A 27,382-nucleotide genomic window follows, 5' to 3' on the forward strand; every position below is an offset into this window, starting at 1 on the left:
AGATTGTTTTGAACATTAAACATGTTTAATGTGCAATTAATATCATACCAAATATTGCACTAATCACATGATTAACATACAAAAAATAGCATATCTAATATCCGCGTGCAATTGATATATTGCCCAGTGGCGGAGTCAGAACTACAGTCTTGTGTAGTCATTTTCAAATTGTGTAGTCAGGTATATAAATTTGAACCAAAAAATTTAACATTTTTGCATGCATATGCTAGTTTCATCAAAAAGCTGGGTAGTCAATTGACTACCCAGCTGATGAGTGGCTTCCCCACTGATATTGCTTAAATATTAACGTGTGTTGTACGTGCGCATTTACTAGTAGCTGTAAAAATGCCAGGGCGGTGTTACTTCCTGTCACACGTGTGGTACTTATCATTTGGTTTTTTTGCGGGTATCCAATCCGACCATTCAGCAACAACGGGATCCTTCCTTGCGGCCTCCGGTGGGTAAAAACATTCCTCTTCCTCCTCCATAGCGAAGAGGTCGGTCTGCTCTTCCGCTGCCTCTTCATCCAGGATCCGCTCCTCCTCCTTCGAAAGTGGCGCTCGGTGCAGCTACGCGGGAAGTGGCATGGCGACAGTAAAGGGAGTGGAAAATGTGAGCGGTGGGATCAGAGCTATTCGGACATGGAGACAAGGCGGGAGGTGGAGGCTATTGTCAGCACTCTATACTAAATTCAATGCCATATTATTTATGTGACGCCTAGATCATCAAGTTACAGTAATTCCCTACTAATGATGCCATGTCATCATGTTACTGTTGTTAAACCCCTTATGATTTAAAACCGATTCAAAATTCAAAGTTAAAAACGAAGTCAAATAATAAAAGTTTTCAAGTGTCAAAACTAAAATGTCCTAACTGTGGCAAATAATTCATAAGAAATATTTGTGAAGAAGCCACAAATTATTTAAATGCATATTAACAAACAAAACCGTGGCTAAACAATTAACCAAAATGCTTTTAGAATAATAAATAATTACAAAACTAATTTAGTTTGAGTAATAAATTATTGTGGATATGGCTTAATTTGTAACATCAATTTAGGTGCCACTTTGGTAATCTATTAAAACTAAAATAAAAGGAAACTAAAAGAAAAAAATAAGTAAAACAAAAAAACAAAAAAAATAAAAGAAGAACCCCCTCGACCTCCGCCCAATAGGCCACCAGGCCGCCCCCTTGCTTAACCCCCTGTAAGCCGAAACCCTAGCAACCCACTCACCACAGCCCCCACCCCCTCATCTCTCCCCCTCCCCGATCCAAATCTAGATGTGACCAAGCCCGACCCCGACGTCCCTCGGTGTGACGCCGACGGTCGACGCCACCTTCACCGGAACCGCCTCCTCATCCTCCTCCTCACGGGCTCCAACGAGCCTCGCCGCCCCGATCCCTTGCGCGAACGTGAGCCCCGACCTCCTCTTCCCCACTCGCCCGCCAACGCCGTGTTCGGCCACTGCCGTCCTCGCCCCGTCCCTGCTCGCCGCTGCCCTGCGCGGCTCTGCCCGCCGCTGCCCATGACATCGCGCCTCGCCCTGCGGCCGTTCGCGTCTGGCCGAGCCGCGCGCGAGCACCTCACCGGTGTCAGCAGCGCCCACTCGCCTTCCAGCCTACCCGCAGCACCGCCGCGCTCCCCACGCCCCTGCACCTCGCCTGCTACTGCTCGTGCTCGCTATCACCGTCCACGTCTGCTGTCGTCGCTGCTCGCCCCCTTGCTACTGCTGCTGCCCTCCAAGTCAAGGCTGCTTGCTCCGTTCGCCGCACCGTGCGCGCCCATCCAACCGCAGCGCCCTCCCTCCCCCCCCCCCCCCCCCCCCCTGTGTTGCCTCTGCCGCGCCGCTGTTCCTCCGCCTTGCCAGGACCTCGCGTAGCCCCGCGCGCCCCTGCTGTAGTTGCTCGCCGGCCATCGTCGCCCCGCGCCGCCTCTCGCCGCGACGACCACCCCTCCTATGCGCCGCTCCAGCTGCCGGCGCTCGCTGCGCCCGTTAGCCCCGGCCCCCCGGCCAATGACATGTGGGCCCGCCCCAGGAACGTCATTAAAAAGGTATAATTAACTAATTAAAGAATTAATTAACTTAATCAACTCTCTTAGTTAACTAATTAGATTTAATTAAACCCAATTAACCTACTAATAAAACTAACTACTGTTAATTAGTTAACAACCTATGACATGCGGGACCCACCCGTCATTTGACTGATCAACGGTCAACTTTGATCGCTGATGTCATGATGACGCAACAATTCTTTTTCCAATTAATTAAATAATAATAATCCTAGAAAATGATTAAATCCTTTCAGATTAATATGAAATAAACTGTATCTCGGATGAAAATACTTCGTACATGAAAGTTGCTCAGAACGACGAGACGAATCCGAATACGCAATCCGTTCGTTTGCCACATGTCCCTAACATAGCGAACATGCAACAATCCCCCTCTGGTTCGTTTGTCTGAAAACGTCAAACATCGGGAAATAGTTTCTCGTATGTTTTCCCCCTTCGCCAGTATCACCTACTACCGCGTTAGGGCACACCTAGCACCGCTCATTGCCATGTCATGCATCGTCATGCATCTTTTTGCATTATATTTATTGTTTCTTCCCCCTATTCTCTCATTAGACACCGAGATCGACGCCGCTTCTACCCAGTACGACTACCATGTTGACGACCCCTCCTTCTCAACAGAGCTTCCAGGCAAGCAAACTCCCCTTGGTCATCCCGATATCGCCTACTCTTTCCCTCTACTGCTTGCATTAGAGTAGTGTAGTTGTTATTGTTTTCGGATGAACCTATTCTACTGCATAGCCTTTCCTTGTTACTACTTTTGATACTTTACCTGCAATCCTAAATGCTTAGTATAGGTTGCTAGAATGTCATCAGTGGCCTTACATACTTGTCCGTCTGCCATGCTATACTATCGGGTCGTGATCACTTCGGGAGGTGATCACGGGTATATGCTATATACTTTTACATGCTTATGTTACTGTTCGTATATGGGGGCTGAAGGGACAGGTGGTTCCACACAGGTAGTGGTGGGCCTGGGTTCCCGACGGCCCAGAGTGTTACACTGTGGCGGAGCGACGGGGCAGGCTGTAACCACCTAGGAGACAGGTGGGCATGGTCCCTGATCGGCGTCCGCAGTTACTTCAAATAACACACTTAACGAGATTGGTTATTTGATCTGAGTTGGCCACTGACCTATACGCACTAACCACCCTGCGAGAACAGTTATGGGCACTCGATGTCGTAGTATTAGCCAAAGCCTCCTAGACGTTAGCGACTGAGCGGTGCGCGCCGGGTTGAACCGCGTAACGCAACTTCCTTTGTAATGGAGGTTGCTAGGTCTGCTCACCGGCCACATTCGCAATGTGCGGGAGTGTAAAGGGCGATGGGCCCAAGACCCCTGCGTGCTTAGAATCTAGACCGGTGTGCTAACCTCTCTGTTAGGCCTAGGTAGGGCTGCGACGTGTTGATCTTCCGAGGTCGGGCATGACCCAGGAAAGTGTGTCCGGCTAGAGGGATCGAGCGTGTTGGGCAATGTGGTGCACCCCTACAGGGAAGATTGATCTATTCGAATAGTCGTGTCCACGGTAACAGGACGACCCGAAGCTATATTTCGACCTCATGACAACTAGAACCGGATACTTAATAAAAACTCACCCTTTCAAGTGCGAGATACAACTCGATGATCGCTTTCCCACAGGGCAATGAGGGGAGGATCGCCGGGTAGGATTATGCTATACGTTGTTACTTGGTGAACTTACTAGCTACTCTCTTCTATATGCTTCAAGATGGAGGCTGACAGAAGCATAGTATTCAATAGGACTAGCTTCTCCCCCTCTTATTCTAGCATTCTGCAGTTCAGTCCATAGATACTACCCATTTCATTGATACCAATGCATATGTAGTGTAGATCCTTGCTTGCAAGTACTTTGGATGAGTACTCACGGTTGCTTTGCTTACCCCTTTTCCCCTTCGATACCCAGTTGCTACAATCAGACGTTGGAGACCAGGGGCCAGACGCCACCGTCGAGGATGACCCCTACTACACCGAGGGTGCCTACTACTACGTTTAGGCCACCGACGACCAGGAGTAGTTAGGAGGATCCCAGGCAGGAGGCCTGTGCCTCTTCAATCTGTATCCCAATTTGTGCTAGCCATCTTACGGCAACTTGTTTAACTTATGTCTGTACTCAGATATTGTTGCTTTCGCTGACTCGTTTATGTTCGAGCACTTGTATTCGAGCCCTCGAGGCCCCTGGCTTGTAATATGATGCTCGTATGACTTTATTTATGTTTAGAGTTGTGTTGTGATATCTTCCCGTGAGTCCCTTATCTTGATCGTACACGTTTGCGTGTATGATTAGTGTACAATTGAATCGGGAGCGTCACAAGTTGGTATCAGAGCCGACTACCTGTAGGAATCCCCCTTCCAAACTCCTTGGGCAAAGTTGAGTCTAGTCATTGCAAAACATTTACTAACATGGTTGTGTGGCTTATGGGTCCACGTCGCCATTGGGTGGTATTAGGATCTCTTTTTTTCCTCGACCTATACTCTGGGACTCTGATCTCTCTTCTATTCGGGTTAAATGATTTTGCTAACTCTAACCTTAGGTTCTCGTAACTACTTCCCTCGGAGAGCCCCTTCATTCCGTATGATCGCCTGCTTCACCAGAAGACTTCGAAGATACTTCTTGAGGTTCTCCCGAGAACATGTGCTCATCGCTTTGAAAATTACCCTTCCACTATCTGTCAGCATTCTGGGAACGGGGGTACCCATACTTGCCTGCCTGCGGCGAACAATGTGGCTCCATCGATGGCCTGGTACGGCCCACCTTCAGCATCAACAACTCAAGACCCTCGCGAGGGGCCAAGCCTCGCGAGGCGGACGACACCAAGACCTCCAGAAGGCGGGCGCTGGACATCAGTTTTCTCTTTGGTGCTAAGGAGGCAAGCACAAGCGCGGAGTCCCGAGGAATCAGCCAAAGGTTTCCATTCCCATGCAACAAGACCAAGATCGCCAGGACAGCAGGATAGAGGTCATCGCCGAGCCCACCACGGCGTCACGACTAGAGGCTTTGCAGGCGAAGACTACTTTTGTCAGGATAATATGTACTAGTTGTCTCCCTTCGAATTTGGTTGTTGTGGGATCCCTTCGCCTTCATTTGGGAAGAGGACCAAGGCCACTATAAATAGGACATAGCCACAACCGTAGAGGGGGACCGGATCCAGATCTTTCGGATCATCCTCTCCCCCACCAGCTCGAGAACGCACCTCTTGAGGTTGTTCTTCCACTATACTAGTTCATCCTCAACCCACCTCGAGGCCAATCCACCACAAAGCAGGAGTAGGGGTTTACACCGCAAGGTGGCCCGAACCTGGGTAAACTGATGTGTCCTCTTTCCTTTTAGTTCGTCGAGCTAGGCCGTGCGATCAACGGGTTGGTAGACTGGAAGGTCGAGTTCTTCGCATGCACCCCAGAGTTTGAATCTATCCAGGGTTTGTGGAGCCCGAAATCTGACATTTGGCACGCCCGGTAGGGGTGCGTCGGAGCCTCTCTTCTTCCAGTCGATTCGCCACCGCCCCGCCGTCCTCATGGCTGACGCTCCGAGGGCTCACGTTGAACACTGGGCTGCTCGGCCTACCCGAGCAGTGCCGTCCCCCAGGAGGATCTCCACTCCGCGCTCCTCACGGCCCGCACGCCGCCCAGTGTCACTGGTCGCGGGCGGCGCGGGCTGTTGGGGAACGTAGCATGCAATTTCAAAAAAAAAATCCTACGCACACGCAAGATCTATCTAGGACATGCATAGCAACGAGAGGGGTAGTGTGTCTATGTACCCTCATAGACCGAAAGTGGAAGCGTTTGACAACGCGGTTGATGTAGTCGAACTTCTTCTCTTTCCGACCGATCAAGCACCGAACGTACATCACCTCCGAGTTCTGCACATGTTCAGCTCGATGACGTCCCTCGAACTCTTGATCCGGTAAAGTGTCGAGGAAGTAGATGAGTTCCATCAGCACGACGGCGTGGTGGCGGTGATGGTGAAGTGATTCATGCAGGGCTTTGCCTAAGCACTACGAAGATATGACCGGAGGCGTAAACTGTGGAAGGGGGCGCCGCACACGGCTAACAATTGTTGGTGTGTGTTCTAGCAGTGCCCCCCCCATATATATATATATATATATAGGTTGGAGGGGAGGAGACGCAACCAAGGGGGCGCCCCAAGTAGGAGGAATCCTACTTGGGCTCCTCCCAATTCGGCCTCCCCCTTCCATATTCATCCATAGGGGGAAGGAAGGAAGAGGGAGGAGAGAAGGAAGGGGGAGGCCGAATCCCTCCCCTTCCTTTCTCTCTTCTCCTTTTTCCTTCCCCTCCTATTTCGTCCTACATGGAGCGCACCAGCCCCCTAGGGGCCGGTTTGTCCCCTTCTTGGCCCATTTGATGTAGTTGCCGGAGGAATGCCCGGAACCCCTTCCGGTGACCCGATATGTACCCGGTACCCCCAGAACACTTCCGGTGTCCGAATGTCATCGTCCTATATATGAATATTTACCTTCCGACCATTTAGAGACTCCTCATCATGTCAATGATCTCATCCAGAACTCCGAACAACATTCGGTCACCAAATCACATAACTCATATAATACAAAATCGTCATCGAACGTTAAGCGTGCGGACCCCACGGGTTCGAGAACTATGTAGACATGACCATGACACCTCTCCGGTCAATAACCAACAGCGGAACTTGGATGCTCATATTGGTTCCCACATATTCTACGAAGATCTTTATCGGTCGTACCGTAATGACAACATATGTAATTCCCTTTGTCATCGGTATGTTACTTGCCCGAGATTTGATCGTCGGTATCTTCATACCTAGTTCAATCTCGTTACCGGCAAGTCTCTTTACTCGTTCCGTAATACATCATACCGCAACTAATTCATTAGTCACATTGCTTGCAAGGCTTATTATGATGTGCATTACCGAGAGGGCCCAGAGACACCTCTCTGATACTCAGAGTGACAAATCCTAATCTCGATCTATGCCAACCCAACAAACACCTTTCGGAGATACCTGAAGAGCATCTTTATAATCACCCAGTAATGTTGTGACGTTTGATGGCACACAAGGTATTCCTGCGATATCTGGGAGTTGCATAATCTCATGGTCAAAGGAATATGTATATGACATGAAGCAAGCAATAGCAATAAAACTTAACGATCAATAAGCTAAGCTAACGGATGGGTCTTGTCGATCACATCATTCTTCTAATGATGTGATCCCGTTCATCAAATGACAACACATGTCTATGGTTAGGAAACTTAACCATCTTTGATTAATGAGCTAGTCTAGTAGAGGCTTACTAGGGACACAATGTTTTGTCTATGTATCCACACATGTATCAAATTTCCGGTTAATACAATTCTAGCATGAATAATAAACATTTATCATGATATAAGGAAATATAAAACAACAACTTTATTGTTGCCTCTAGGGCATTTTTCCTTCGGTCTCCCATTTGCACTAGAGTCAATAATCTAATTCACATCAACATGTGATTAACATCAATAGTTGATGTCTACTACACAACCTTCTTCTTGTAGACGTTGTTGGGCCTCCAAGTGCAGAGGTTTGTAGGACAGTAGCAAATTTCCCTCAAGTGGATGACCTAAGGTTTATCAATCCGTAGGAGGCGTAGGATGAAGATGGTCTCTCTCAAGCGACCCTGCAACCAAATAACAAAGAGTCTCTTGTGTGCCCAACACACCCAATACAATGGTAAATTGTATAGGTGCACTAGTTCGGCGAAGAGATGGTGATACAAGTGGTATATGGATAGTAGATATGGGTATTTGTAATCTGAAAATATAAAAACAGCAAGGTATCAAGTGATAAAAGTGAGCATAAACAGTATTGCAATGATAGGAAATAAGGCCTAGGGTTCATACTTTCGCTAGTGCAAGTTCCCTCAACAATATAGCATAATTGGATCACATAACTATCCCTCGACATGCAACAAAGAGTCACTCCAAAGTCACTAATAGCGGAGAACGAACGAAGAGATTATGGTAGGGTACAAAACCACCTCAAAGTTATTATTTCCAATCAGTCTGTTGGGCTATTCCTATAAGTGTCACAAACAGCCCTAGAGTTCATACTAGAATAACACCTTAAGACACAAATCAATCAAAACCCTAATGTCACCTAGATACTCCAATGTCACCTCAAGTATCCGTGGGCATGATTATACGATATGCATCACACAATCTCATATTCATCTATTCAACCAACACATAGAACCTCAAAGAGTGCCCCAAAGTTTCTACCGGAGAATCACGACGAAAACGTGTGCCAACCCCTATGCATAGGTTCATGGGCAGAACCCGCAAGTTGATCACCAAAACATACATCAAGTGAATCACGTGATATCCCATTGTCACCACAAATATGCATGGCAAGACATACATCAAGTGTTCTCAAATCTTTAAAGACTCAATCCGATAAGATAACTTCAAAGGGGAAACTCAATTCATTACAAGAGAGTAGAGGGGGGAAGAAACATCATAGGATCCAAATATAATAGCAAAGCTCGCGATACATCAAGATCATATCATCTCAAGAACACGAGAGAGAGATAGAGAGAGAGATCAAACACATAGCTACTGGTACATACCCTCAGCCCCGAGGGAGAACTACTCCCTCCTCGTTATGGAGAGCACCGGGATGATGAAGATGGCCACCGGAGAGGGATTGCCCCCTCCGGCAGGGTGCCGGAACGGGTCTAGATTGGCTTTCGGTGGCTACAGAGGCTTCTGGCGGCGGAACTCCCGATCTATTGTTCTCCCGAATGTTTTTAGGGTATATGGAGATATATAGGCGGAAGAAGTACGTCAGGGGAGCCACGAGGGTGGAGGGCGCGCCCAGGGGGGTGGGTGCCCCCCTACCTCGTGGCCTCCTCGAAGCTTCCCTTACGTGCACTTCAAGTCTTCTGGGCTTCTTTCCTTCCAAAAATGGGTTCCGTGAAGTTTCAGGTCAATTGGACTCCGTTTGGTTTTCCTTTTCTTCGAAACCCTAAAACAAGGTAAAAACAGAAACTGGCACTGGGCTCTGGGTTAATAGGTTAGTCCCAAAAATGATATAAAAGTGTATAATAAAGCCCATAAACATCCAAAATAGTAGATAATATAGCATGGAGCAATCAAAAATTATAGATACGTTGGAGACGTATCAGCATCCCCAAGCTTAATTCCTGCTCGTCCTCGAGTAGGTAAATGATAAAAACAGAATTTTTGATGCGGAGTGCTACTTGGCATAATTCCAATGTAATTCTTCTTAATTGTGGCATGAATATTCAGATCCATAAGATTCAAGACAAAAGTTTAATATTGACATAGAAATAATAATACTTCAAGCATACTAACTAAGCAATTATGTCTTCTCAAAATAACATGGCCAAAGAAGGCTATCCCTACAAAATCATATAGTCTGGCTATGCTCCATCTTCACCACACAACATATTTAAATCATGCACAACCCCGATGACAAGCCAAGCAATTGTTTCATACTTTTGATGTTCTCAAACTTTTTCAATCTTCACGCAATACATGAGCATGAGCCATGGACATAGCACTATGGTGGAATAGAATGGTGGTTGTGGAGAAGACAAAAAGGAGAAGATAGTCTCACATCAACTAGGCGTATCAACGGACTATGGAGATGCCCATCAATAGATATCAATGTGAGTGAGTAGGGATTGCCATGCAATGGATGCACTAGAGCTATAAGTGTATGAAAGCTCAAAAAGAAACTAAGTGGGTGTGCATCCAACTCGCTTGCTCACGAAGACCTAGGGCATTTTGAGGAAGCCCATAATTGGAATATACAAGCCAAGTTCTATAATGAAAGATTCCCACTAGTATATGAAAGTGACAACATATGAGACTCTCTATCATGAAGATCATGGTGCTACTTTGAAGCACAAGTGTGGTAAAAGGATAGTAGCATTGCCCCTTCTCTCTTTTTCTCTCATTTTTTTATTTTTTTATTTGGGCCTTCTCTTTTTTATGGCCTCTTTTTTTCGTCCGGAGTCTCATCCCGACTTATGGGGGAATCATAGTCTCCATCATCCTTTCCTCACTGGGACAATGCTCTAATAATGATGATCATCACACTTTTATTTACTTACAACTCAAGAATTACAACTCGATACTTAGAACAAGATATGACTCTATATGAATGCCTCCGGCGGTGTACCGAGATGTGCAATGATGCATGAGTGACATGTATGAAAGAATTATGAACGGTGGCCTTGCCACAAATACAATGTCAACTACATGATCATGCAAATCAATATGTCAATGATGAAGTGTGTCATAGTAAACGGAACGGTGGAAAGTTGCATGGCAATATATCTCGGAATGGCTATGGAAATGCCATAATAGGTAGGTATGGTGGCTGTTTTGAGGAAGGTATATGGTGGGTGTATGATACCGGCGAAAGGTGCGCGGTATTAGAGAGGCTAGCAATGGTGGAAGGGTGAGAGTGCGTATAATCCATGGACTCAACATTAGTCATAAAGAACTCACATACTTATTGCAAAAATCTATTAGTTATCGAAACAAAGTACTACGCGCATGCTCCTAGGGGGATAGATTGGTAGGAAAAGACCATCGCTCGTCTCCGACCGCCACTCATAAGGAAGACAATCAATAAATAAATCATGCTCCGACTTTATCACATAACGGTTCACCATACGTGCATGCTATGGGAATCACAAACTTTAACACAAGTATTTCTCAAATTCACAGCTACTCAACTAGCATGACTCTAATATTACCATCTCCATATCTCAAAACAATCATCAAGTATCAAACTTCTCTTAGTATTCAACACACTTATAAGAAAGTTTTTACTATTCTTGGATGCCTAGCATATTAGGATTATTTGAGCAAATTACCATGCTATTTAAGACTCTAAAAATAATATAAGTTAAGCATGAGAGTTCATCTATTTCTATATAATAAAACCACCACCGTGCTCTAAAAGGATATAATTGAAGCACTAGAGCAAATGACAAACTACTCCGAAAGATATAAGTGAAGATCAATTAGTCAAATAATTATGCAACTATGTGAAGACTCTCCCATTTAATAATTTCAGGCCTTGATACTTTATTTAAACAGCAAGCAAATCAAAAGAAAATGACATTCTAAGAATAGCAAACATCATGTGAAGAAGCAAAAACTTAGGATCAACCGATACTAACCGATAGTTGTTGAAGAAGAAAGGTGGGATGCCAACCGGGGCATCCCCAAGCTTAGACGCTTGAGACTTCTTGAAATATTATCTTGGGATGCCTTGGGCATCCCCAAGCTTGAGCTTTTGTGTCTCCTTAATTCCTCTCATATCACGGTCTCCCTAAATCTCAAAAGCTTCATCCACACAAAACTCAACAAGGACTCGTGAGATAAGTTAGTATAAACCATTGCCAAAACCTTATCATACTCTACTGTAGCAAATCACTAAAATTATTATTCAACATTGCATACTAAATGTCTTTGCATATTTAATAGTCCTATCCTCAAATAGAATCATTAAAGAAGCAAACATATGCAAACAATGCAAACATAACAGCAATCTGCCTAAACAGGATAGTCTGTAAAGAGTGCAGCAAGATCCATACTTCCCTAACTCCAAAAATTATGAAATAAAATTCCCACTGTAGTAAATTTATCAGAGCTTAATATGAAATAGGTTTAAAATTTTTATCACATTCTGACTTTTCTAGGGAATTATTGCAACAGTAGTAAACTTTCTGTTTTCAAACAATAACATGTGGAATTCTAAAATAGGCATAGTAAAGGCTATCAATGCCACTTTTATTGAAATAAAAGATGAAAAACATTGTTCTAAATAACATCAGAAAATCTTAACAAAATAAATTGACGCTCCAAGCAAAATACATATCATGTGGTGAATAAAAATATAGCTCCAAGTAAAGTTACCGATGAACAAAGACGAAAGAGGGGATGCCTTCCGGGGCATCCCCAAGCTTAGGCTCTTGGCTATCCTTGAATATTACATTGGGGTGACTTGGGCATCCCCAAGATTAGGCTCTTGCCACTCCTTATTCCATAGTTCATCGAATCCTTACCCAAAACTTGAAAACTTCACAACACAAAACTTAACAGAAAACTCGTAAGCTCCGTTAGTATAAGAAAATAAATCACCACTTCAAGGTACTGTAATGAACTCATTATTTATTTATATTGGTGTTAAACCTACTGTATTCCAACTTCTATATGGTTTATAAACTCTTTTACTAGCCACAGATTCATCAAAATAAGCAAACAACACATAGAAAACAGAATCTGTCAAAAACAGAACAGTCTGTAGTAATCTGGATCAAACGTATACTTATGGAACTCATAAAATTATCAAATAAATTGCTGGACCTGAGGAATTTATCTATTAATCATCTGCAAAAATAATTAACTAAATATCACTTTCCAAATAAAAATGGCAGCAATTCTCGTGAGCGCTAAAGTTTCTGTTTTTTACAGCATGATCAACAAGACTTTCCCCAAGTCTTCCCAGAGGTTCTACTTGGCACAAACACTAACTAAAAGAATAAAACCACATCTAAACAGAGGATAGATGAATTATTTATTACTAAACAGGAACTAAAAGCAAGGAACTAAAATAAAATTGGGTTGCCTCCCAACAAGCGCTATCGTTTAATGCCCCTAGCTAGGCATGATGATTTCAACGATGCTCACATAAAAGATAAGAATTGAAACATAAAGAAAGCGTCATGAAGAATATGACTATCACATTTAATTCTACCATACTTACTATGCATAGGGATTTTGTGAGCAAACAACTTGTGGGAACAAGAATCAACTTGCATAGGTAGGTAAAACAAGCATAACTTCAAAATTTTAAGCACATAGAGAGGAAACTTGATATTATTGCAATTCCTAAAAGCATATATTCCTCCCTCATAATAATTTTCAGTAGCATCATGAATGAATTCAACAATATAACCAGAACTTAAAGCATTCTTTTCATGGTCTACAAGCATAGAAAATTTACTACTCTCCACACAAGCAAAATTCTTCTCATGAATAATAGTGGGAGCAAACTCAACAAAATAACTATCATGTGATTGAAAATTAAGATCAAGATGAGAAGTTTCATGGTTATCATTATTCTTCAAAGCATACATGTCATCACAATAATCATCATAGATAGGAGGCATGCTTTCATCATAACAAATTTGCTCATCAAAACTTGGGGGACAAAAAATATCATCTTCATCAAACATAGCTTCCCCAAGCTTGTGGCTTTGCATATCATTAGCATCATGGATATTCAAGGAATTCATACTAACAACATTGCAATCATGCTCATCATTCAAATATTTAGTGCCAAACATTTTATAGATTTCTTCTTCTAGCACTTGAGCACAATTATCCTTTCCATCATACTCACGAAAGATATTAAAAGGTGAACCGTATGAGACAAACTCAATTCCATTTTTTATAGTTTTATTTTATAAACTAAATTAGTGATAAAACAAGAAACTAAAAGACTTGATTGCAAGATCTAAAGATATACCTTCAAGCACTCACCTCCCTGGCAACGGCGCCAGAAAAGAGCTTGATGTCTACTACACAACCTTCTTCTTGTAGACGTTGTTGGGCCTCCAAGTGCGGAGGTTTGTAGGATAGTAGCAAATTTCCCTCAAGTGGATGACCTAAGGTTTATCAATCCGTAGGAGGCATAGGATGAAGATGGTCTCTCTCAAGCAACCCTGCAACCAAATAACAAAGAGTCTCTTGTGTCCCCAACACACCCAATACAATGGTAAATTGTATAGGTGCACTAGTTCGGCGAAGAGATGGTGATACAAGTGGTATATGGATAGTAGATATGGGTATTTGTAATCTGAAAATATAAAAACAGCAAGGTAGAAAGTGATAAAAGTGAGCATAAACGGTATTGCAATGATAGGAAATAAGGCCTAGGGTTCATACTTTCGCTAGTGCAAGTTCCCTCAACAATAATAGCATAATTGGATCACAAAACTATCCCTCAACATGCAACAAAGAGTCACTCCAAAGTCACTAATAGCGGAGAACGAACGAAGAGATTATGGTAGGGTACGAAACCACCTCAAAGTTATTATTTCCAATCAGTCTGTTGGGCTATTCCTATAAGTGTCACAAACAGCCCTAGAGTTTGTACTAGAATAACACCTTAAGACACAAATCAATCAAAACTCTAATGTCACCTAGATACTCCAATGTCACCTCAAGTATCCGTGGGCATGATTATACGATATGCATCACACAATCTCATATTCATCTATTCAACCAACACAGAGAACCTCAAAGAGTGCCCCAAAGTTTCTACCGGAGAATCACGACGAAAACGTGTGCCAACCCCTATGCATAGGTTCATGGGCAGAACCCGCAAGTTGATCACCAAAACATACATCAAGTGAATCACGTGATATCCCATTGTCACCACAGATATCCACGGCAAGACATACATCAAGTGTTCTCAAATCTTTAAAGACTCAATCCGATAAGATAACTTCAAGGGGGAAACTCAATTCATTACAAGAGAGTAGAGGGGGAAGAAACATCATAGGATCCAAATATAATAGCAAAGCTCGCGATACATCAAGATCGTATCATCTCAAGAACATGAGAGAGAGAGAGATCAAACACATAGCTACTGGTACATACCCTCAGCCCCGAGGGAGAACTACTCCCTCCTCATCATGGAGAGCACCGGGATGATGAAGATGGCCACCGGAGAGGGATTGCCCCCTCCGGCAGGGTGCTGGAACGGGTCTAGATTGGCTTTCGGTGGCTATGGAGGCTTCTGGCAGCGGAACTCCTGATCTATTGTGCTCCCGGATGTTTTTAGGTTATATGGAGATATATAGGCGGAAGAAGTACGTCAGGGGAGCCACGAGGGGCCCACGAGGGTGGAGGGCGCGCCCAGGGGGGTGGGCGCGCCCCCCTACCTCATGGCCTCCTCGAAGCTTCCCTTACGTGCACCTCAAGTCTTCTGGGCTTCTTTCCTTTCAAAAATGGGTTCCGTGAAGTTTCAGGTCAATTGGACTCCATTTGGTTTTCCTTTTCTTTGAAACCCTAAAACAAGGTAAAAACAAAAACTGGCACTGGGCTCTGGGTTAATAGGTTAGTCCCAAAAATGATATAAAAGTGTATAATAAAGCCCATAAACATCCAAAATAGTAGATAATATAGCATGGAGCAATCAAAAATTATAGATACGTTGGAGACGTATCAATAGTTCACATCGCCATGTGATTAACACTCATAGTTCACATCGCCATGTGACCAACACCCAAAGGGTTTACTAAAGTCAATAATCTAGTTCACATCGCTATGTGATTAACACCCAAAGAGTACTAAGGTGTGATCATGTTTTGCTTGTGAGAGAGGTTTAGTCAATGGGTCTGCCATATTCAGATCTGTATGTATTTTGCAAATTTATATGTCTAATATGCTCTGCATGGAGCTACTCTAGCTAATTGCTCCCATTTTCAATACGTATCTAGATTGAGACTCAGAGTCACCTGGATCGTGTAAAAGCTTGCATTGACGTAACTCTTCACGACGAACTCTTTATCACCTCCATAACCGAGAAATATTTCCTTAGTCCTCTTAGGTAACTAAGGATAACTTTGACTGCTGGCCAGTGATTCACTCCTAGATCACTATTGTACCCCCTTGCCAAACTCATGGCAAGGTACACAATAGGTCTAGTATACAACATAACATACTTTATAGAACCTATGGCCGAGGCATAGGGAATGGCTTTCATTCTCTTTCTATTTTCTCCCGTGGTCGGGTTTTGAGTCTTACTCAACTTCGGACCTTACAATACAGGCAAGAACTCCTTCTTTGATTGATCCATTTTGAACTCCTTCAAGAACTTGTCAAGGTATGTACTCACTGAAAGTCTTATCAAGCGTCTTGATGTATCTCTATAGATCTTGATGCTTAATATGTCAGTAGCTTCATCGAGGTCTTTCATGGAAAAAATCTTATTCAAATATCCTTTTATGCTATCCAGAAATTCTATATCATTTTTGATCAACAATATGTCATCCACATATACTATCAGAAATGCTACAAAGCTCCCACTCACTTTCTTGTAAATACAGGCTTCACCAAAAGTTTGTATAAAACCATATGCTTTGATCACCTCATCAAAGCGTATATTCCAACTCCAAGATGCTTGCACTAGTCCATAAATGGATCACTGGAGCTTGCACACTTTGTTAGCACCTTTAGGATCGACAAAACCTTCTGGTTGCATCATATACAACTCTTCTTTAAGAAATCCATTAAGGAATGTAGTTTTGACGTCCATTTAACAAATTTCATAATCATAAAATGCGGCAATTGCTAACATGATTCAGATAGACTTAAGCATCGCTACGGGTGAGAAAGTCTCATCGTATTCAACTCCTTGAACTTGTCGAAAACCTTTCGCAACAAGTCGAGCTTTGTAGACAGTAACATTACCATCAGCGTCAGTCTTCTTCTTGAAGATCCATTTATTCTCTATGGCTTGCCAATCATAGGGCAAGTCAACCAAAGTCCATACTGTTGGGGAATGTAGTAATTTCAAAAATTCCTACGCACACACAAGATCATGGTGATGCATAGCAACGAGAGGGAAGAGTATCATCCATGTACCCTCGTAGACCATAAGCGGAAGCGTTATGAGAACACGGTTGATGTAGTCGAACGTCTTCACGATCTGACCGATCCAAGTACCGAACGCACGGCACCTCCGAGTTCAGCACGCGTTCAGCTCGATGACGTCCCACGAACTCTGATCCAGCAGAGCTTCATGGGAGAGTTCTGTCAGCACGACGGCGTGTTGACTGTGATGATGTTTCTACCGACGCAGGGCTTCGCCTAAGCACCGCTACGATATTATCGAGGTGGATTATGGTGGAGGGGGGCACCGCACATGGCTAAGGGATCAATGATCAACTTGTGTGTCTAGAGGTGCCCCCTGCACCCGTATATAAAGGAGCAAGGGGGAGGCCGGCCGGCCCTCTATGGCGCGCCAGGAGGAGTCCTCCTCCTAGTAGGAGTAGGACTCCCCTCTTTCCTACTCCTACTAGGAGGGGTAAAGGAAGGGGGAGAGGGAGAAGGAAAGGGGGGCGCCGCCCCCCCCCCTCTCCTACTCTAATTCGGACCAGAGGGGGAGAGGTGCGCGGCCTGCCCTAGGCCAGCCCTCTCTCTCTCTCCACTAAGGCCCATAAGGCCCATTATTTCTCCGGGGGGGGGGGGGGGGTTCCGGTAACCCTGCGGCACTCCAGTTTTCTCCGAAATCACCCGGAACAATTCTGGTGTCCGAATATAGTCGTCCAGTATATCAATCTTTACATCTCGACCATTTCGAGACTCCTCGTCATGTCTATGATCATATCCGGGACTCCGAACTACCTTCGGTACATCAAAACACAAAAACTCATAATACCGATCGTCACCGAACTTTAAGTGTGCGGACCCTACGGGTTCGAGAACTATGTAGACATGACCGAGACACATCTCCGGTCAATAACCAATAGCGGAACCTAGATGTTCATATTGGCTCCCACATATTCTACAAAGATCTTTATCGGTCAAACCGCATAACAGCATACGTTGTTCCCTTTGTCATCGGTATGTTACTTGTCCGAGATTCAATCGTCGGTATCTCAATACCTCGTTCAATCTCGTTACCGGCAAGTCTCTTTACTCATTCTGGAATGCATCATCCCGCAACTAACTCATTAGTTACAATGCTTGTAAGGCTTATAGTGATGTGTATTACCGAGTGGGCCCAGAGATACCTCTCTGACAATCAGAGTGACAAATCCTAATCTTGATCTATGTCAACTCAACAAGTACCATCGGAGACACGTGTAGAGCACCTTTATAATCACCCAGTTACATTGTGACGTTTGGTAGCACACAAAGTGTTCCTCCGGTAATCGGGAGTTACATAATCTCATAGTCATAGGAACATGTATAAGTCATGAAGAAAGCAATACCAGTAAACTAAAACGATCAAGTGCTAAGCTGACGAAATGGGTCAAGTCAATCACATCATTCTCCTAATGATGTGATCCCGTTTATCAAATGACAACTCATGTCTATGGTTAGGAAACATAACCATCTTTGATCAACGAGCTAGTCAAGTAGAGGCATACTAGTGACAATCTGTTTGTCTATGTATTCACACATGGATCATGTTTTCGGTTAATACAATTCTAGCATGAATAATAAACATTTATCATGATATAAGGAAATAAATAATAACTTTATTATTGACTCTAGGGAATATTTCCTTCAGTCTCCCACTTGCACTAGAGTCAATAATCTAGATTACATAGTAATGCTTCTAACACCCATGGAGTCTTGGTGCTGATCATGTTTTGCTCGTGAGAGAGGTTAGTCAATGGGTCTGCAACATTCAGATTTGTATGTATCTTGCAAATCTATATGTCTCCCACCTGGACTTGATCACAGATGGAATTGAAGCGTCTCTTGATGTGCTTGGTTCTCTTGTGAAATATGGATTCCTTTGCCAAGGCAATTGCACTAGTATTGTCACAAAAGATTTTCATTCGACCCGATGCACTAGGTATGACACCTAGATCGGATATGAACTCCTTCATCCAGACTCCTTCATTTGCTGCTTCCGAAGCAACAATGTACTCCGCTTCACACGTAGATCCTGCCACGACGCTTTGTTTAGAACTGCTCCAACTGACAGCTCCACCGTTCAATATAAACACGTATCCGTTTTGTGATTTAGAATCGTTCGGATTAGTGTCAAAGCTTGCATCAACGTAACCATTTACGATGAGCTCTTTGTCACCTCCATAAACGAGAAACATACCCTTAGTCCTTTTCAGGTATTTTAGGATGTTCTTGACCGCTGTCCAGTGATCCACTCCTGGATTACCTTGGTACCTCCCTGCTAAACTGATAGCAAGGCACACATCAGGTCTGGTACACAGAATTGCATACATGATAGAGCCTATGGCTGAAGCAGAGGGAACATCTTTATTTTGTTTCTATCTTCTGCAGTGGTCGGGCATTGAGTCTTACTCAACTTCACACCTTGTAACACAGGCAAGATTCCTTTCTTTGCATGATCCATTTTGAACTTCTTCAAAACTTTGTCAAGGTATGTGCTTTGTGAAAGTCTAATTAAGCGTCTTGATCTATCTCTATAGATCTTGATGCCCAGTATGTAAGCAGCTTCACTGAGGTATTTCATTGAAAAACTCTTATTCAAGTATCCTTTTATGCTATCCAGAAATTCTATATCATTTCCAATTAACAATATGTCATCCACATATAATATTAGAAATGCTACAGAGCTCCCACTCACTTTCTTGTAAATACAGGCTTCTCTAAAAGTCTGTATAAAACCATATGCTTTGATCACACTATCAAAACGTTTATTCCAACTCCGAGAGGCTTGCACCAGTCCATAAATGGATCGCTGGAGCTTTCACACTTTGTTAACACCCTTTGGATCGATAAAACCTTCAGGTTGCATCATATACAACTCTTCTTCCAGTAATCCATTCAGGAATGCAGTCTTTACATCCATTTGCCAAATTTCATAATCATAAAATGCGGCAATAGCTAACATGATTCGGACGGACTTAAGCATCGCTACGGGTGAGAAGGTCTCATCGTAGTCAACTCCTTGAACTTGTCGAAAACCTTTCGCAACAAGTCGAGCTTTGTAGATAGTAACATTACCATTAGCGTCTGTCTTATTCTTGAAAATCCATTTATTCTCGATGGCTTGCTGATCATCGAGCAAGTCAACCAAAGTCCACACTTTGTTCTCATACATGGATCCCATCTCAAATTTCATGGCCTCAAGCCATTTTGCGGAATCTGGGCACATCATCGCTTCCTCATAGTTCGTAGGTTCATCATGGTCTAGTAACATGACTTCTAGAACAGGATTACCGTACCACTCTCGTGCAGATCTTACTCTGGTTGACCTATGAGGTTCGGTAGTAACTTGATCTGAAGTTTCATGATCATCATCATTAGCTTCCTCACTAATTGGTGTAGGTGTCACAGAAACCGGTTTCTGTGATGAACTACTTTCCAATAAGGGAGCAAGTACAGTTACCTCATCAAGTTCTACTTTCCTCCCACTCACTTCTTTCGAGAGAAACTCCTTCTCTAGAAAGGATCCATTCTTAGCAACAAAAGTCTTGCCTTCGGATCTGTGATAGAAGGTGTACCCAAATGTCTCTTTTGGGTATCCTATGAAGACACATTTCTCCGGTTTGGGTTCGAGCTTATCAGGTTGAAGCTTTTTCACATAAGCACCGCAGCCCCAAACTTTAAGAAACGACAACTTTGGTTTCTTACCATACCACAATTCATAAGGAGTCGTCTCAACGGATTTAGATGGTGCCCTATTTAACGTGAATGCAGCCGTCTCTAAAGCATAACCCCAAAATGATAGCGGTAAATCAGTAAGAGACATCATAGATCGCACCATATCTAGTAAAGTACGATTACGACGTTCCGGCACACCATTACGCTGTGGTGTTTCGGGTGGCGTGAGTTGCGAAACTATTCTGCATTGTTTCAAATGAAGACCAAACTCATAACTCAAATATTCTCCTCCACGATCAGATCGTAGAAACTTTACTTTCTTGTTACGATGATTTTCCACTTCACTCTGAAATTCTTTGAACTTTTCAGATGTTTCAGACTTATGTTTCATCAAGTAGATATACCCATATCTGCTCAAATCATGTGTGAAGGTGAGAAAATAACGATACCCGCCGCGAGCCTCAATATTCATCGGACCACATACATTAGTATGATTTCCAACAAATCTGTAGCTCGCTCCATAGTTCCGGAGAACGGCATTTTAGTCATCTTGCCCATGAGGCACGGTTCGCAAGTACCAAGTGATTCATAATCAAGTGGTTCCAAAAGTCCATCAGAATGGAGTTTCTTCATGCGCTTTATACCAATATGACCCAAACGACAGTGCCACAAATAAGTTGCACTATCATTATCAACTCTGCATCTTTTAGCTTCAATACTATGAATATGTGTATCTCCACTATCGAGATTCAAAAAGAGTAGACCACTCTTTAAGGGTGCATGACCATAATAGATATTACTCATATAAATAGAACAACCATTATTATCTGATTTAAATGAATAACCGTCTTGCATTAAACAAGATCCAGATATAATTTTCATGCTTAACGCTGGCACCAAATAATAATTATTCATGTCTAATACTAATCCCGAAGGTAGATGTAGAGGTAGCGTGCCGACTGCGATCACATCGACTTTGGAACCATTTCCCACGCGCATCGTCACCTCGTCCTTTGCCAATCTTCGCTTAATCCGTACTCCCTGTTTCGAGTTGCAAATATTAGCAACAGAACCAGTATCACATACCCAGGCACTACTGCGAGAATTAGTAAGGTACACATCAATAACATGTATATCACATATACCTTTGTTCACCTTGCCACCCTTCTTATCCGCCAAATACTTGGGGCAGTTCCGCTTCCAGTGACCAGTCTGTTTACAGTAGAAGCACTCAGTCTCAGGCTTAGGTCCAGACTTGGGTTTCTTCTCTTGAGAAGCAACTTGTTTGCCGTTCTTCTTGAAGTTCCCTTTCTTCTTCCCTTTACCCTTTTTCTTGAAACTGGTGGTCTTGTTAACCATCAACACTTGATGCTCCTTCTTGATTTCTACCTCCACGGCCTTTAGCATTGCGAAGAGCTCAGGAATTGTTTTATTCATCCCTTGCATGTTATAGTTCATCATGAAGCTCTTGTAGCTTGGTGGCAGTGATTGAAGAACTCTGTCAATCACACTATCAATAGGAAGATTAACTCCCAGTTGAGTCAAGTGGTTATGGTACCCAGACATTCTGAGTATATGTTCACTGACAGAACTATTCTCCTCCATCTTGCAGTTGTAGAACTTATTGGAGACTTCATATCTCTCAATCCGAGCATTTGCTTGAAATATTAACTTCAACTCCTGGAACATCTCATATGCTCCATGACGTTTAAAACGTCGTTGAAGTCCCGGTTCTAAGCCGTAAAGCATGGCACACTGAACTATCGAGTAATCATCAGATTTGCTCTGCCAGACGTTCATAACATCTGGTGTTGCTCCTGCAGCAGGTTTGGCACTTAGTGGTGCTTCTAGGACGTAATTCTTCTGTGCAGCAATGAGGATAATCCTCAAGTTACGGACCCAGTCCGTGTAATTGCTACCATCATCTTTCAACTTTTCTTTCTCAAGGAATGCATTAAAATTCAACGGAACAACAACACGGGCCATCTATCTACAATAACATAGACATGCAAAAATACTATCAGGTACTAAGTTCATGATAAATTAAGGTTTAGTTAATCAAATTATTAAAGAACTCCCACTTAGATAGACATCCCTCTAATCATCTAAGTGATCACGTGATCCATATCAACTAAACCATGTCCGATCATCACGTGAGATGGAGTAGTTTTCAATGGTGAACATCAATATGTTGATCATATCTTCTATATGATTCACGCTCGACCTTTTGGTCTCCAGTGTTCCGAGGCCATATCTGCATATGCTAGGCTTGCCAAGTTTAGCCCGAGTATTCTGCATGTGCAAAACTGGCTTGCACCCGTTGTATGTGAACGTAGAGCTTATCACACCAGATCATCACGTGGTGTCTCGGCACGATGAACTTTCGCAACGGTGCATACTCAGGGAGAACACTTGTACCTTGAAATTTAGTGAGAGATCATCTTATAATGGTACCGTTGATCTAAGCAAAATAAGATGCATAAAAGATAAACATCACATGCAATCAATATAAGATATGATATGGCCATCATCATCTTGTGCTTGTGATCTCCATCTCCAAAGCATCGTCATGATCACCATTGTCACCGGCGCGACACCTTGATCTCCATTGTAGCATCGTTGTCGTCTCGCCAACTATCGCTTCTACGACCATCGCTACCGCTTAGTGATAAAGTAAAGCAATTACATGGCGATTGCATTGCATACAATAAAGCAACAACCATATGGCTCCTGCCAGTTGCCGATAACTCGGTTACAAAACATGATCATCTCATACAACAAAATATAGCATCTTGTCTTGACCATATCACATCACAGCATGCCCTGCAAAAACAAGTTAGATGTCCTCTACTTTGTTGTTGCAAGTTTTACGTGGCTGCTACGGGCTGAGCAAGAACCGTTCTTACCTATGCATCAAAACCACAACGATAGTTTGTCAAGTTAGTGCTGTTGGGCATAGCCACACTTGATTCAACTAAAGTTGGAGAAACTGACACCCGCCAGCCACCTGTGTGCAAAGCACATTGGTAGGACCAGTATCGTGTAAGCGTACGCATAATGTCGGTCCGTGCCGCTTCATCCAACAATACCGCCGAACCAAAGTGTGACATGCTGGTAAGCAGTATGACTTGTATCGTCCACAACTCACTTGTGTTCTACTCGTGCATATAACATCTACGCATAAACCAGGCTCGGATGCCACTATTGGGGAATGTAGTAATTTCAAAAAATTTCCTACGCACACGCAAGATCATGGTGATGCATAGCAACGAGAGGGAAGAGTATCGTCCACGTACCCTCATAGACCGTAAGCGGAAGCATTATGAGAACACGGTTGATGTAGTCGAACGTCTTCACGATCCGACCGATCCAAGTACCGAACGCACAGCACCTCCGAGTTCAGCACACGTTCAGCTCGATGACATCCCACGAAGTCCGATCCAGTAGAGCTTCACGGGAGAGTTCCGTCAGCACGATGGAATGTTGACGGTGATGATGTTGCTACCGACGGAGGGCTTCGCCTAAGCACCACTACGATATGATCGAGGTGGATTATGGTGGAGGGGGGCACCGCACACGGCTAAGGGATCTGATAGAGGCAAAGGTGTCCCGTGTTTCGATGAGATGGTGGCTATCGTTTTGGAGGAAATCGACTTTGACGATCCGACTATGAATGTGCGAGGACGTCGCACCTTAGCAATCGCTAAACCAACTCTGAGAGGTTATTGACCACGCGAGAGCACGATCAACCTGACCACGAAGGTCTGTTTCCTGCAGGCAAACGGAGAACAAGCAAGAAACTAAGATTGCAATCTGGATATTGCGAATATAAGATGAAAGCTTTATTGATCAAGGTGGGGTTCTGTGACGCCTTTGTCTGGTCGTTGAACACAAACGAAGTATGCGAAGTTGCAGCTGTGGCGAACTTTAATCTAAACAAAACCCAAAGTCTAAACGACGCCCTAAGGGCTGTATATATGGAGGAAGAGGGGGGAATTTCGTGGCCCTTGGAGGAGGGGTCCGAAGCCAACCCCAACTCTTGTTTCCACACACATACGGACTCTAAAAATAGCCTATACTTAAGTATTTCGAAAATACATGGGCCTGGCCCAATAATAAGGTGATGCAGCACCTAGAATAGCCTCTGGACGAAATTTATGAAGTGGCATCTTGTATATTTCGTCCAAGGCTTCATGCACTCCTTATGGTGGCTTCAAAGTCCTGAAATCATCACTTGTAACTCCGTTCTTGAGCCCCTTGCGCATGCCATCATCTCCATGCTTGAACTTGCTCCAAGGTTCATCTTTCTTGTCCAAACTAGGCCCTTCATTTGTAAGCAAAACAAATTATCCAATTTAGGCAGCATCATATTCTCATGAACATTAGAATCGTTACCAAGAAACGAAAGTACCTGATAATTCAATTGGCGTGCACGAGCTCTAGTAATTGGTCCAGTATGTATAGCTGCGGGGGCTGTGGGTGCAACAATGGTATTGATGTCCTCATCAGGATCAATGATCAACTTGTGTGTCTAGAGGTGCCCCCTGCCCCCGTATATAAAGGAGCAAGGGGGAGGCTGACCAGCCCTCTATGGCGCACCAGGAGGAGGAGTCCTCCTCCTAGTAGGAGTAGGATTCCCCTCTTTCCTACTCGTACTAGGAGGGGGAAAGGAAGGGGGAGAGGGAGAAGGAAAGGGGGGCGCCGCCCCCCTCTCCTGCTCCAATTCGGACCAGAGGGGGAGGGGCGCGCGGCCTGCCCTAGGCCAACCCTCTTTCTCTCCACTAAGGCCCATAAGGCCCATTATTTCTCCCGAGGGGGTTCCGGTAACCCTCCGACACTCCAGTTTTCTCCAAAATCACCCGGAACACATATGGTGTCCGAATATAGTCATCCAATATATCGATCTTTACGTTCGACCATTTCAAGACTCCTCGTCATCTCCGTGATCATATCCGGGACTCCGAACTACCTTCGGTACATCAAAACACAAAAGCTCATAATACCGATCGTCACCGAACTTTAAGCGTGCGGACCCTACGGGTTCGAGAACTATGTAGACATGACCGAGACACATCTCCGGTCAATAAACAATAGCGGAACCTGGATGTTCATATTGGCTCCCACATATTCTATGAAGATCTTTATCGGTCAAACCGCATAACAACATACGTTGTTCCCTTTGTCATCGGTATGTTACTTGTCCGAGATTCGATCGTCGGTATCTCAATACCAAGTTCAATCTCGTTACCGACAAGTCTCTTTACTCATTCTGTAATGCATCGTCCTGCAACTAACTCATTAGTTACAATGCTTGCAAGGCTTATAGTGATGTGTATTACCGAGTGGGCCCAGAGATACCTCTCCGACAATCGGAGTGACAAATCCTAATCTTGATCTATGTCAACTCAACAAGTACCATCGGAGACACCTATAGAGCACCTTTATAATCACCCAGTTACGTTGTGACATTTGTTAGCACACAAAGTGTTCCTTCGGTACTCGGGAGTTACATAATCTCATAGTCATAGGAACATGTATAAGTCATGAAGAAAGCAACAACAGTAAACTAAAATGATCAAGTGCTAAGCTGACGAAATGGGTCAAGTCAATCACATCATTCTCCTAATGATGTGATCCCGTTTATCAAATGACAACTCATGTCTATGGTTAGGAAACATAACCATCTTTGATCAACGAGCTAGTCAAGTAGAGGCATACTAGTGACAATCTGTTTGTCTATGTATTCACACATGTATCATGTTTCCGGTTAGCATGAATAATAAACATTTATCATGATATAAGGAAATAAATAATAACTTTATTATTGCCTCTAGGGCATATTTCCTTCACATACTTTGTTCTCATACATGGATCCTATCTCATATTTCATGGCCTCAAGCCATCTGTCGGAATCTGGGCTCATCATAGCTTCTTCATTGTTCGTAGGTTCGTCATGGTCTAGTAACATGACCTCCAGAACAGGATTACCGTACCACTCTGGTGCGGAACGTGGTCTGGTTGACATACGAGGTTCGGTAGTAACTTGATCCGAAGTTTCATGATCATTATCATTAGCTTCCTCTCTAGTTGGTGTAGGCATCAGGGGAACAGTTTTTTTGTGATGAGCTACTTTCCAATTCAAGAGAAGGTACAATTACCTCATCAAGTTCTACTTTCCTCCCACTTCTTTCGAGATAAACTCCTTCTCCATTCTTAGCAACAAAGATCTTGCCTTCGGATCTGTGATAAAAGGTGTACCCAACAGTTTCTTTTGGGTATCCTATGAAGACACACTTCTCCGATTTGGGTTCGAGCTTACCAGGCTGAAGCTTTTTCACATAAGCATCACAACCCCAAACTTTAAGAAATGAGAGCTTAGGTTTCTTGCCAAACCATAGTTCATACGGTGTCATCTCAACGGATTTAGACGGTGCCCTATTTAACGTGAATGCAGCTGTCTCTAATGCATAACCCCAAAACGATAGTGGTAAATCGGTAAGAGACATCATAGAACGCACCATATCCAATAAAATACGGTTACGATGTTCGGACACACCATTACGCTATGGTGTTCCAGGTGGCGTGAGTTGTGAAACTATTCCACATTGTTTTAAATGAAGGCCAAACTCGTAACTCAAATATTCGCCTCCGCGGTCAGATCGTAGAAACTTTATTTTCTTGCTACAATGATTCTCCACTAAACTCTGAAATTCCTTGAACTTTTCAAATGTTTCAGACTTGTGTTTCATTAAGTAGACATACCCATATCTACTCAAATCATCTGTGAATGTCAGAAAATAATGATACCTGCCGCGTGCTTCAACACTCATCGGACCGCATATATCGGTATGTATTATTTCCAATAAGTCATTGGCTCGCTCCATTGTTCTGGAGAACGGAGTTTTAGTCATCTTGCCCATGAGGCATGGTTCGCAAGCATCAAGTGA

This window comes from Triticum urartu, chromosome 4A (assembly GCF_056163025.1).
Source record: "Triticum urartu cultivar PI428250 chromosome 4A, HENAU_Tu73, whole genome shotgun sequence".
Taxonomy (NCBI): Eukaryota; Viridiplantae; Streptophyta; class Magnoliopsida; order Poales; family Poaceae; genus Triticum; species Triticum urartu.